Below are 11,335 nucleotides of genomic sequence, written 5' to 3'. Positions count from 1 at the left end.
TGTCCCCAAGCATATAGCTCACTCGTGCCACACTGAATTCACACACACACACACACACACGTGCACGCACACACACACCCATTCAGTTTCTCTCTCTCTCTCTCTCTCTCTCTCTCTCTCTCTCTCTCTCTCTCTCTCTCTCACACACACACACACACACACACACACACACCTCTTCCTAATAATATGTTCAGTCTTCAGGTCTCAAGAAAAGCAATCCCTCCGAGAATTATTGCCTGGGTTGGACACCCCTTAGGGAGGGGGGTGATATGGTTAGGACCCATACAAGTCTTGAATTCTAGAAAGACAGAATTTTAGGCTTAGGGTGTTTGCCCAAGGTTGGACTATTGGGGAAGCTCTTTAATGTAAGGATGGAAAAATCCCCCTCCTACTGGTGTTGGAGGATGGAAGTCTGTGGTTTGTGTGGGGCCTGGACTAATAAAAACCAAAACAAAACACGGTGGTGCATGCCTGTTATCCCCAGGAGTCTGAGATGGATGATCATGAGTTCAAAGCCACCCTGGATCACACAAGGTGGAAGCACAACAAGACCTTGTTTCAAAATAAAATAAAGCCAAACCAACAACAAGATTGTAGAGGTGCTGGATTGTTCACATCAACCTGACACAAGCTAAAGTCATCTGAGAGGAGAGAACCTCGACCGAGAAAGTGCCCCTGTAATACTGTAATATGGAGCTGTAGACAAGCCTGTAGGGCATTTCCTTAATGAGTGATTGATGGGGTGGGGGCAGCCATTGTGTATGTGTTATCTCTAGGCTGATGGTCCTGGGTTCTGTTAGAGAGCCACGGAGAGCAAGCCAGTAAGCAGCACCCCTCAGTGGCCTTTGCATCAGTTCCTGCCTCCAGGTTCCTGCCCTGTCTGTGACTCATTCTGACTTTCTCCAGTGATGGACTACAAAGTGGAAGTGTAAGCTGAACAGACCCTTTCCTCCCCAGCTTGTTTTTGGTCATGGTGTTTCATCACAGCAATAGTAACCATAGCTAGGACAGTCCCCACACAAATCAAACACCTTATGCCTTGCATGAATGTGAGGTACACTTCTCATGGGGGGTCAGGGAAGGAGAGAGAAAGAAGAGAGAGGGGATGGGGGAGAGAGAGGGAAAGAGTCAGTCCTGAAGTGAAGAATATAAAAGCTGGTTTCAAAGTCCTAAATCTCTATGCTCTGTCATAGGCAAATGTAAAACTCAATTGTTCATTCTGATACTTAGGAAAATAAATAATGCCCACTGCACATGAGATTAAGAAGTCAGGACCCAGGCACACCAGGTGGTTCAGGCTCTAATTCCATAGGATGGCAAGTTCAAGGCCTACGGGCTACAAGGTGAGCTCAGGCCAATTCATGTAACTTATCAAAACTATGTCTCAAAATAAGATTTGTTTTGTGCTGTTTTGTTTAGAGGGTTGGATATGTAGTTTAATGGCCCTAATTCCAATATCCAGAACCACACCTACATAAGAAAACAATTTTTGAAAAGATAAAGGAAATTACAAACCAAGTTAGGAAATGAATCTCATGAGCTTTATAAGTTTGGAGACCTATAAATGGGAGCATTAGCCCTGAAAGTCCTTGAGATAACAGGAAAACCAGAGAAAAGGAGTATAAAGTGTCCCCACTGCCTGAGGCTATAGCTAAGTGACAGAGCATCTTCTCAGAGCCTTGGTTGGATCTCCAGTCCTGGGAAAATATGGCAGCCATAGTCAGAATGTGGAGGAGAGCATAGATAAGTTGGAAAAGCTATAAATGCTCAAGAAAATTCAGTATTTACACTTAAAAACTTCAGTGATCGGATGTTTTCTCATTAAGACAATAGACATGTGTTAGAAGAGCACATCATGTGTTTGTCCAGTACCAAATGGCATGCAAGTATGAGTGTATGTATGCATGCATGCATGCATGCATGTATGTGTTTGTGTGTATGTAATAACAATTAATGAAAGAAAAGGCCATGGATTTTAAGGAGCGAGGAGGGATATATGGGAGGGTTTAGAGGGAGGAAGGGCAGGGGGAAATGTTGAAGTTGTATTATAATCTCACATCATTTTTAAGGTATAAAATGACATAAAAATGAAATAATCCACAGAAAAGGAAAAGAAAGAAAGTAAAAATTTCACTTATGCGTTCTGTGTCAGAAATCCTAAACAAGAGTTGGGGAGACAACTTCAGTGGGTAAGAGAAGCGCTGCCTTTGCAAAGGACCCAGGTTCGATTCCCAGCATCGACATGGCAGCTCACAACCATCTGAGGATTCAATGCACTCTTCTGGCTTCCCTGGGTATCACGCATACATGGTACACAGAAATACATGCTCACAGACATATTCATACACATAGAATAAAATAAAATTAAAATAAATATTAAATCTTAAATAAAACATTAGCAAACAGAACCTCAGCAACTTACAGCACCAACAGATCATAAGAGAAAAATTGAAAACTCACAACAAATGTCAAACAGTCCTTGGAATTCAGCATCCAAAGATAAACAAATACCCCTGCAACATGAATAAAACAAAGGCTGACGTTCAGCTCCCAAACCATCAGGAACATACGTGCTAGAAATCCTCAGGCTCAGAACCAGGGAATGCCTCCTTTCATCCCTCCCTCTCTTCCTCCCTCCCTTCCCACCCCCCACTCTCCATGTGTCCTGCATAGCCTAGGCTGGAACTGAGAACCCTCTTGCCACAACCTTTTCTGAATTTCAGGCCTGTGTCACCACACACAGGCTTTCAGCCTTTCAAATTAAGAATGCTTTAGATTGGAGGGGGCTAGAGTGCTTGTTAAGTGTGCTTGTTTCAGAATTCTGAGGAGTAGAGTTCAGGTACATGTGCACACTGCGCACACACACACACACACACACACCCCTCATGAATTTTAAAAGGAGTATTTTGTCAATAAGTAACAAACTGCATAACTGTTGTTTTATGTGTCTAGGACTAGAAAACCTTTATCCAAATGAGGGGTCAGTTTCTCTCAAGTAAGAAGCTTGTATCTAGCTGGCTGCTTTGGTTCAGTCTTGGTTGCTTCAAGGCTGGCAAAGCTTGTGTGTATTTACTGTTTTGGCAGATACTGCAGGACTGCACCAACTTAACCCTTTGTCAATACAGTATGAGGTTGCCTGTCTCCCCACATCCATTTGAGCATTCCTTCCTGTCCTCCCAAGGAGACTCACCATGTAGCCCAGGCTAGCCTGGAACTCATTTCCCGCCTCTCTGTCACCTGGGATGGCAGACCTGCACCACCAGGCCCGGTTTCCACTGGTATTTTTATTAGCATTATTAATTTGTTTATTTTATAGGTTTAAAAAGGCTATTTCAATGTCTCAATTTGCATTTCTGTAATGAGCGAGGCTGAACAAAACATTATTAAATTGACTTCTGATTGGCATGTAGAGAAAAGGGGTTTCTCACGACACTTTCACACACTGTATATCTTTGTATTTTGTTCTGAGCCACCCACCCACAGTTGTCTTCCATCCCTCCTCTTCCCCTGCTAGTTCCCTTCTCCCTCCTCTCTTGCTTTCAAGCTCCTGCATTCCTTAGTCTCTCTCACTTAGTCTCCCCTCCCTCTTGCTTTCCTCTCCCTCTTCCACCTTCATACCCTACACATACAGTTGAGGGGTGAGGAATTTAAATCTAGGTTCTCCATATGAGAGAAAAGATATGGTATTTTTCTGTCTGAATCTGGCTTATTTTGCTTAGCAAAATGATTTCCAGTCGCATCCATTTCCCCACTAATGTGAGGACTTTTATTTCTTTAAGGCCGTATGGAATCCCTAGTGTATGCGCATCACACTCTTCTTCCATTCATCTGTTGATGGGCATCTCGTCTCTTTCCATGTCCAGGCTACTGGGAGGGGTACAGCCAAAAACATACATGTTCAAGGAACTCCGTGGAAGCCTCTGGATGCCCTGGACAGAACATCTATGTTGACCATTTTTAGTGTCTTTATTTGTGAACAGTCCATTGCAGCTTTGCTTAGCATTCTGTTGGTGTGTGTGTGTGTGCGTGCAAGTTTTTCATGCCCGTAGGTGTGAGACGAAGTTCTAAATTCCACAGTGACAGGTGACTTGTGACAAACATGGGACTAACTGTGGGGCAGCTTCACTTTCCATTCCAAGGTCAAGATAACTGGAGTTTTAAATAATTGAATGCATGCGGACAGATTTCCTGTTCACCCCTAGCTGTGATGATCCCAAACTGCGGAGGAAAATGCTCAACAGTGGGGGAGACAGGAAGCTGCACGAGCTGTTACAGGGCCCATGGAGGGGAAAGGGCACTTTGCATGATGGACTCCGTCCCTCACCACCCTGGATTCCACTCTGCCTTGAGTTCTGAGAGATAACAGCAAGTTCACGTACAGGATGTCTCCTGGAACATGCTGTTTTGCTGAGACCTCAAAGGTGTCAGTTCGACGAGATAGACGACTTCTTTTTGGCTGTTTCTTTCCTAAGTCAGCTCCAGGAAACCACTCTCAGAGGCAGAGGGCCTATGAGGCTGCCTGCTGAGGACCACAAGGCTGGAGAAGCTAAGCCTGCTACTCAAGGATAGATACGTTGCTGTTTTGATACCGGTGCCTGGTTAAGCTCCATGCTAGGCATTACTCTAACTATTCTGTGTGACTCATCAAAATTTCCTAAGACTTTGATGTAGCAGAGAGCATTAGATCTTTATTTAACAGTCAAATAAATTAAGGCCCAGAGTGATTAAATGACTCAAGGTCACACAGCTAAGAGAATGACAGCTAGGGCTCAACCAGACAGACACTCCAGAGTCTCCGGCTCGAACCACTACCCTGTATCTTTTTATTGAAGACACACTAGACTTGTCTTAGTTACTTTTTTATTGCTGTGGTGAGACATCATGACCAAGGCAACATATAGAAGAAAGAGTTTATTTGGGGCTCACAGTTCCAGAGGGTTGGAGGCCTTGATCATCATGGCAGGGAGCATGGCGGCAGGCAGGCATAGTGCTGGAGCAGTAGCTTAGAGCTTACACCTTGATCCACAAGCATAAGACAGAAAGAGCAAACCAGGAACTGTGAGCTTGAAATCTCAAAGCCTGTTTCTAGTGACACCTCCTCCAACCTCCCAATCCTTCCCAAACTATTCCACCAACCAAGGACCAAGCAGTCAAACATATGAGCTCATGGAGACCATTCTTAGTCAAACCACCAGAAGAATCAGATTCCAATAGCTAGACAAAGATCTGTCAAACTTATAAAGATTTTTTTTTAACTTTATAGCTAGCTCAGTGCATTCCACGAGGTAAGTATGTTATAATGGAAAGACATGTTTTAAAAGACTTTGCTTTGTATATTTTATTCATTTTTGCTTTGATTTTATTCTTTTCATTTTTAGTTTTCTTTTTTGGAGAAGTTGATGATTTGAGCCATTAAAAGATTATTTTGACATCATGCATGCTAGATAAGAGTGAGTTAGGGTGATAGTCCTCTCTTTTTTTCTTTATATCTCTTCCTCTTACTTTTAATGTTTATTACATATTTTTAGTAGTTCCATATATTAATTACAAGCATGTGGAGCACATTCAGACCTCACCAGCACCTCTTCCTCCAGACTCTATCCCCCAGCTATCACCAATTGAGAAAATGCTTTACAATTGGATCTTACGTAGGCATTTTCTCACTTGAGGGTCCCTCCTCTCTGATGAGTCTAGTTTGTGTCAAGTTGCTATAAAACCATCTAGAACAGGAACCAAAGGGAAAAGCCTGGAGAGGTTTAAAAGTACAGCCCTTTCGGGGGATAGTAGGACTTGACCCAGCTTCAGAAGTAGCCAAGTGTTAGCTTAAAAGTGTTTGTTTGTTTATTTATGGAGTGTATATTTTGTGGGGTGCCACCAGCCTTTCTAATCAACTTGGCCAGTTGGTTTGTGTGAGTCCCTCTCAGTCCAGTAAGAACAGAGCCTGCAACTTTGGTCTCTTGAGCAAGATGCATGAATTCGAATAAGCTGGCCTAACCAGTTGTGCCCCAGGGTCTCCTCACCTGAGTGAGAACAGCTGCTGGGAAGCTAGCCACATTCCAGACAGGTGACTCTATCCTTTTCTGGAGGTAGCGAGAGCTATTTTCTTTACAGCTGCTGCCTCCTTCCTGACCTTCTCATCCTCCCCATCCATCTGTCTGAGCTTCACTGCTTTCTTAGGTACCAAGAGGGGAGTTTGTCTGGAGACCCTCTGGGAGCTAATGTCAGATGCTCCGAGGATGTTAAGTTAGGTTTGCAGTGGGCTGGAAAAGGGGAGATTAAAGGAATAAAACATGCCGTGCCCACTTTTGGGGAGTACTGGCCAGCTGGGATTCAGTTCTGTCATCTAAGGTGACCAAGGGGTTGGCTGATAAATGATACCAATTTTCTGTAACACATGGGCTTTTAATCTTCCCTACAGCCTGGGGGGAAAATGTTAGACATGATGGCTGGAGCGGTTCTTACGGTGCCACTGGGGGCCCAAATGCAGTTTTAGATTCCACGGACAGTAAACCTAGCAGTGGGGAAGAAAACAGGATCCGTGTCAGTCAGGGCGTGTTTTTCGGAGGGTGGATCATGGACCTGGGCAATGAGAACGCTTTTTATTCAGTTGAAACAAAGAAAGTGATGTTGTTGGAGGATGCAGCGGTCAGGAACCCAGGAAAGCAGACGCTGCAGGGTCTCCCTGGGGCCTATCAGGAACCACCGGAGCTGCCTGTCACCTCCTCTTTGGAGTCTGTGCCTACTCCTCCCCCTTCCTCCTCCTTTTCCTTCCTCCTCCTCCTCCTCCTCCTCCTCCTCCTCCTCCTTTTTCTCCTTCTCCTCCTTTTTCTTCTTCTTCTTCCTCCTCCTCTTCTTCTTTTCTGTTTTGTTTGTTTGAATATTTTTTTAAAAAAGACTTCGAAGCAAGGTTTTGCTTTTATAGGTCTGGGTGATTGGGTTGTGTAACCCGGTTGGCCTCACACTTGTGATTCCAGCTTCCCCAGAGCTGGAATTATAGGTATGAACCACCACACCTGACTTCATTTTTTTCTTCTTCTTCCTTCTCTCCTCAGTCTATCTTTTTCTGCTTCTCCTTGACAAGTCAAGTTCCAGGCTCCAGCAGTTTTTGACTGGCAACTTGTGACCACAAATACAAATTCCTAGGAAAATGTAACAGAATCAGCCTCTTGTGGGTACCTGGCCACACTCAGCAATGGGAGGCAGAGGGAGCAAGCCAGAGCACCCGGCTTCAGGGAGGCATGCACTTCATGGTGGAAGTTATTTGCCTGGAGATTGTGGACTGTGCAGACTCCACCCTCCTGGCATGCAGGTCTTCTGTGATCCTTGAGGAGTGAGTTCCTACGGCATGTAATTGCTTTGCCTTTCGCGCTGGGAAGTTGCTAGTTAGCGGTTCTGCTCTTCCGGAGGTTTGCTTTATCGTCTTGCTCCGTGTCATTGATGAGGACAGCACTCGCTACATGAAATTGTTGTTACAGCTGTGCTATGCACACACGGAGCAGTCCGAGGAAGGCACTGATAAGAGGCTGTTGTACTCAGGTTTAAACAAGAAGCTTGCAGAGGAATTGCTAATATTTGAGTTAGCCTGCAGAACAAACAGGCGATTCCGTGGCTGTCTTTGGTCCTTGACTTTGTGGCAACTCCTCTTCTGTTGCTCCACAGCTTTCTACCCTCTTATCAACAATCTTCACTGGTCCCTGACAGGGACTGAACCTCCTCCTCCTTCTCCTTCCTCCTTCTCTTCTTCTTCTTTTAAAAGAAAAACTTCTATTTTTATTTATGTGTGTGTGTGTGTGTGCACATATGTGCTGGAGGTCAGAGGCGTCAGATCCTTGGAGCCATAGTTAAAGGTTATTGTGCACCCCTTGAATATGGGTGCTGGAAACCAAACTAGGTGATGGTTTTAAGTGCTGAGCTACCGCCCTAGTCCAAGATCCCACCCTTTTCACAGGAGACTTTTTTTTTTCTTCCAGTTTTGCCCTGGTATATGTCCGTGCTATTTCCTACAGTTGGGATTCCTTCTATTTTCTTCCATATTTCTACCCTTATTCTTAAAATTCAACCTCAGTTCCCGTGCTCCACGGTGCCATGACATCCTTCACTTCCATATCCGGGAGCTGTTTCACTAGCCGCTCACTCATTGGTTACTTACCGTGCAGCGTGGCTGGATACATTAGCTTGCCAGAGCTAACACTTCACACAACAGTCAGCCGGGAATCTGATCTGTCATATAAGATGACCCGTGGGCCTGTAGATTAGTGGCCTAAAACCCAATTGTTTCTTCATAAAACTGGGGAATTGAAGTTCAAGATGTGGGTATCAGCAAGTTTGCTGTCTCCTGTGGCCTCTTCCTTGGCTTTCTTGTCTCTGCACGTGCCCCTGCTTGTACTGCCGATTGCTTCATCTTAGAGGAACACCGGTCAGATTGGATAAGGGTCCGCCCCAGTGATCTTGTTTTAGCTTTAATCATGACTCATGACTTCAAGGGCCTGGCGTCTAAATACAAGCTCATTCTCAGCTCCGAGGAGTTAGGGTTTCAACATGTGATTTGGTGTGTGTGTGTGTGTGTGTGTGTGTGAGAGAGAGAGAGAGAGAGAGAGAGAGAGAGAGAGAGAGAGAGTTCAGTCCATAAACCCAACCCAACTGAGTACAAGGCTGAGCAAGGTTTATATGATGATCTTCGGCCTTTGTTGTTCAACTGCCTTGCGAGGAGACCGGGTATTAATCATTTACACGATCTGAGAATTTCTTACCTTTACAGGATAGTCTCAAATGTAGAATACAGGGCATGCATGTTCTTGCCAGGGAAAAGTTCACTGGGGATGTGAGATGCGACGAGAGGAGCATTGGAACCTTCTAGCTTGGGAGTGGGCTGGTTCAAAATTCTAGGCAGAGAAGCACTGGGAACTTCAGATTTCACATCTTTAAGGAACTAAGGTCAAAGGTCCAAGGATCACAGGGCCTCATAGTCTTGCATCCTCCTCCTGTGCTTCCTATGCCCTCCTACCTTTGACCGTTCCGAGGACTCTTTTGGGAGGGAAGGAGGCATGCATAGTTCCGTTTTCTTCGTGTTCATCTAGGGAACTTGAACTCTTTTGCACTCTTTCTTCACCATACACAGTATAGACTGGGCCTAGAGCAGGAGTAAATGTGCATAAGGAGGAAAGATTAACTGAGCAACTTGTTCAAATTCGAAGCTGAACTACTTTGGGTGTTTGTCCTCAAGGCTGTGCAGGGTGAGGACTCTCTGTACTATGATGCCACCTAGTGGTTTCCTTTTTATTGCAACAACACTGGGGAGCAGAGTGGCTCCAGTTCCCAAGACCAGAAAATGGGACATCATTTTGTTTCATCATCATAAGTTGTTCAATCGTTCATTCTTCCATCTATTATCCATTTCCCCACTTCTACTGATGTCCGTCTGGACCTCACTTCACTTCTATGAGCGGAACACGTGGCATGTTTTCCCATTTCCCTTGGGGATCCCCGACTGCCCACTTTGGGACCTGTGTTTTCCCCAGATCATAAGCCATGCTGTGATAACAGTATCTATATTTTCTCAACTTGGTTGTTCTCTCTGTGGCCTTGGCATGTCTGCAATCAGGACTTCTTAAAATTTTTCTACTCATAACCCCAAGAAATTTTTTCATGATTCTTGGTATATAAGTATATAAAGTATGCATATATACCAAACATTTACTGACAGTAAGTCATAAAGAAATTTATTTAAAAATGCTTCTGAAGTATGCATTTAATTTTAGCATATATTAAAGACAAAAGCAAAACTGCATGCTTATGTGATGGGCATGCTTGCTTGCTTAGTTTGAGCTAACCTCAGCTAACATTTCATCCCGGGAAGGACATAAAACACCTTCAGAGTTTTTCAGAGTACGTCCCTATTTTGTTTTTATTAATCACAAATACTGAGAATTCCACTAAACATGCATTTGGAGTTTAAAAAAGTACCAGAATTTCGTTTAGGAACACTTCAAAAATTTCTGGCAATTCTGTCATAATCCTAAGTCAAAATTTATGCAATATTTTTTAAAAAATGAAACTCAAGTCAGCAACTCAAACAGCAATTTCAAAAACCAAACATTCTAATACTAAGATATACAATTTGATACTTACATCCTGAGGAGGGATGGTAGGAAAATATTAAAAGTAATTGTCCCAAATTAAGTCATTTTGTTTCTCCTCTGCCACGTGGTGATGAGGGCAAGGGAAAGGTGCCTTTCCCCCTTGTCCCTTCCACCTGTGGTGGGTGACGGAGATGACCCTACCCCTTACCGGCTACAGCACTCGGGAAAGTGGGCCCTGTACCTTGCCTGGGCAGCACAGCAGAGCTGTCCCTATTGACAGGGGTGCGGTGGACAGGCCCTGAGAATGTGAACATGGGCGATCTGGTCCCATGTATGGGCAGGGGAGAGCTGCGTCCCCTTGCCCCTCGCTGCTTGTGGCAGTCTGAGGAGGTCATAAGAGCGGGAGAGTTGTTCCTGCCCCTCACCAACTGTGGCACTAGGCAGAGTGTCCCCTGCACTTCGCCTGGGCGACACAGCAGAGCTGGCCCCGATGGTGTAGGTGTGGGAGAGTCGACTCTGAAGATATGAAAGCAGAAATGGTCCCACGCCTTGCTCATTGCTGCAAGGGGTAAACTAGCCGGGAGCTACGCTAGAGAGCTCACCCTGGCGGTGAGGAGAGGGAGAGCTGGGGGGCAGCGCAATCTTCCAACCACCCAGGTCCAGAAATAGTTATGAGTTGGTCCACCCCAACATCCACCCCATCTGTGATCCGCTGGAGCATGTTCAGTTGCTAGACATAACCACACAGTCTAAGCAGCCGTGCAGGAAGCGACCCTTTCCCAGTGTGCTCAGATTAGCTGAGCCTGCTCTCTTCCGTCTCTTTCGCAGTAGTGCACTGAGTGCAAAGGCCTGTGGCTCTGTCTTATTCACTATTCCACGCCAAGTACTAAGGTTGAGAACTGCATGTGAGAAGGTAAAATGGTGAGGCATGTGGAACAAACAGACAAATAAATAAAGGGAGAAAAAAGACAGAGAACTACAGCATCGAACTTTAGGGTTATTGTTTCATAAAAACATAAAGATGGGAGTTTTCAGTCTTTGACAGTAGATTCCTGTCCAGACTTCACAAAGATGTGCCATAAATCAAAAGACATAGAAAAAGTGGGCAAGATACAAAGATCGCACCACATAACCAACGCTGATATTAACACTCTAGAGGAGTTTCACACCCCGATGTGATCTAGAGTGGCCTCAGACTCCTGATACTTTCGTCCCAGTCTCTGAAAGTGCAGTGATTATAGGCATGAACCTCCACT

Source organism: Chionomys nivalis, chromosome 8 (genome assembly GCF_950005125.1).
Source record: "Chionomys nivalis chromosome 8, mChiNiv1.1, whole genome shotgun sequence".
Lineage (NCBI taxonomy): Eukaryota > Metazoa > Chordata > Mammalia > Rodentia > Cricetidae > Chionomys > Chionomys nivalis.
Note: the sequence above shows the minus strand (reverse complement) of the source record.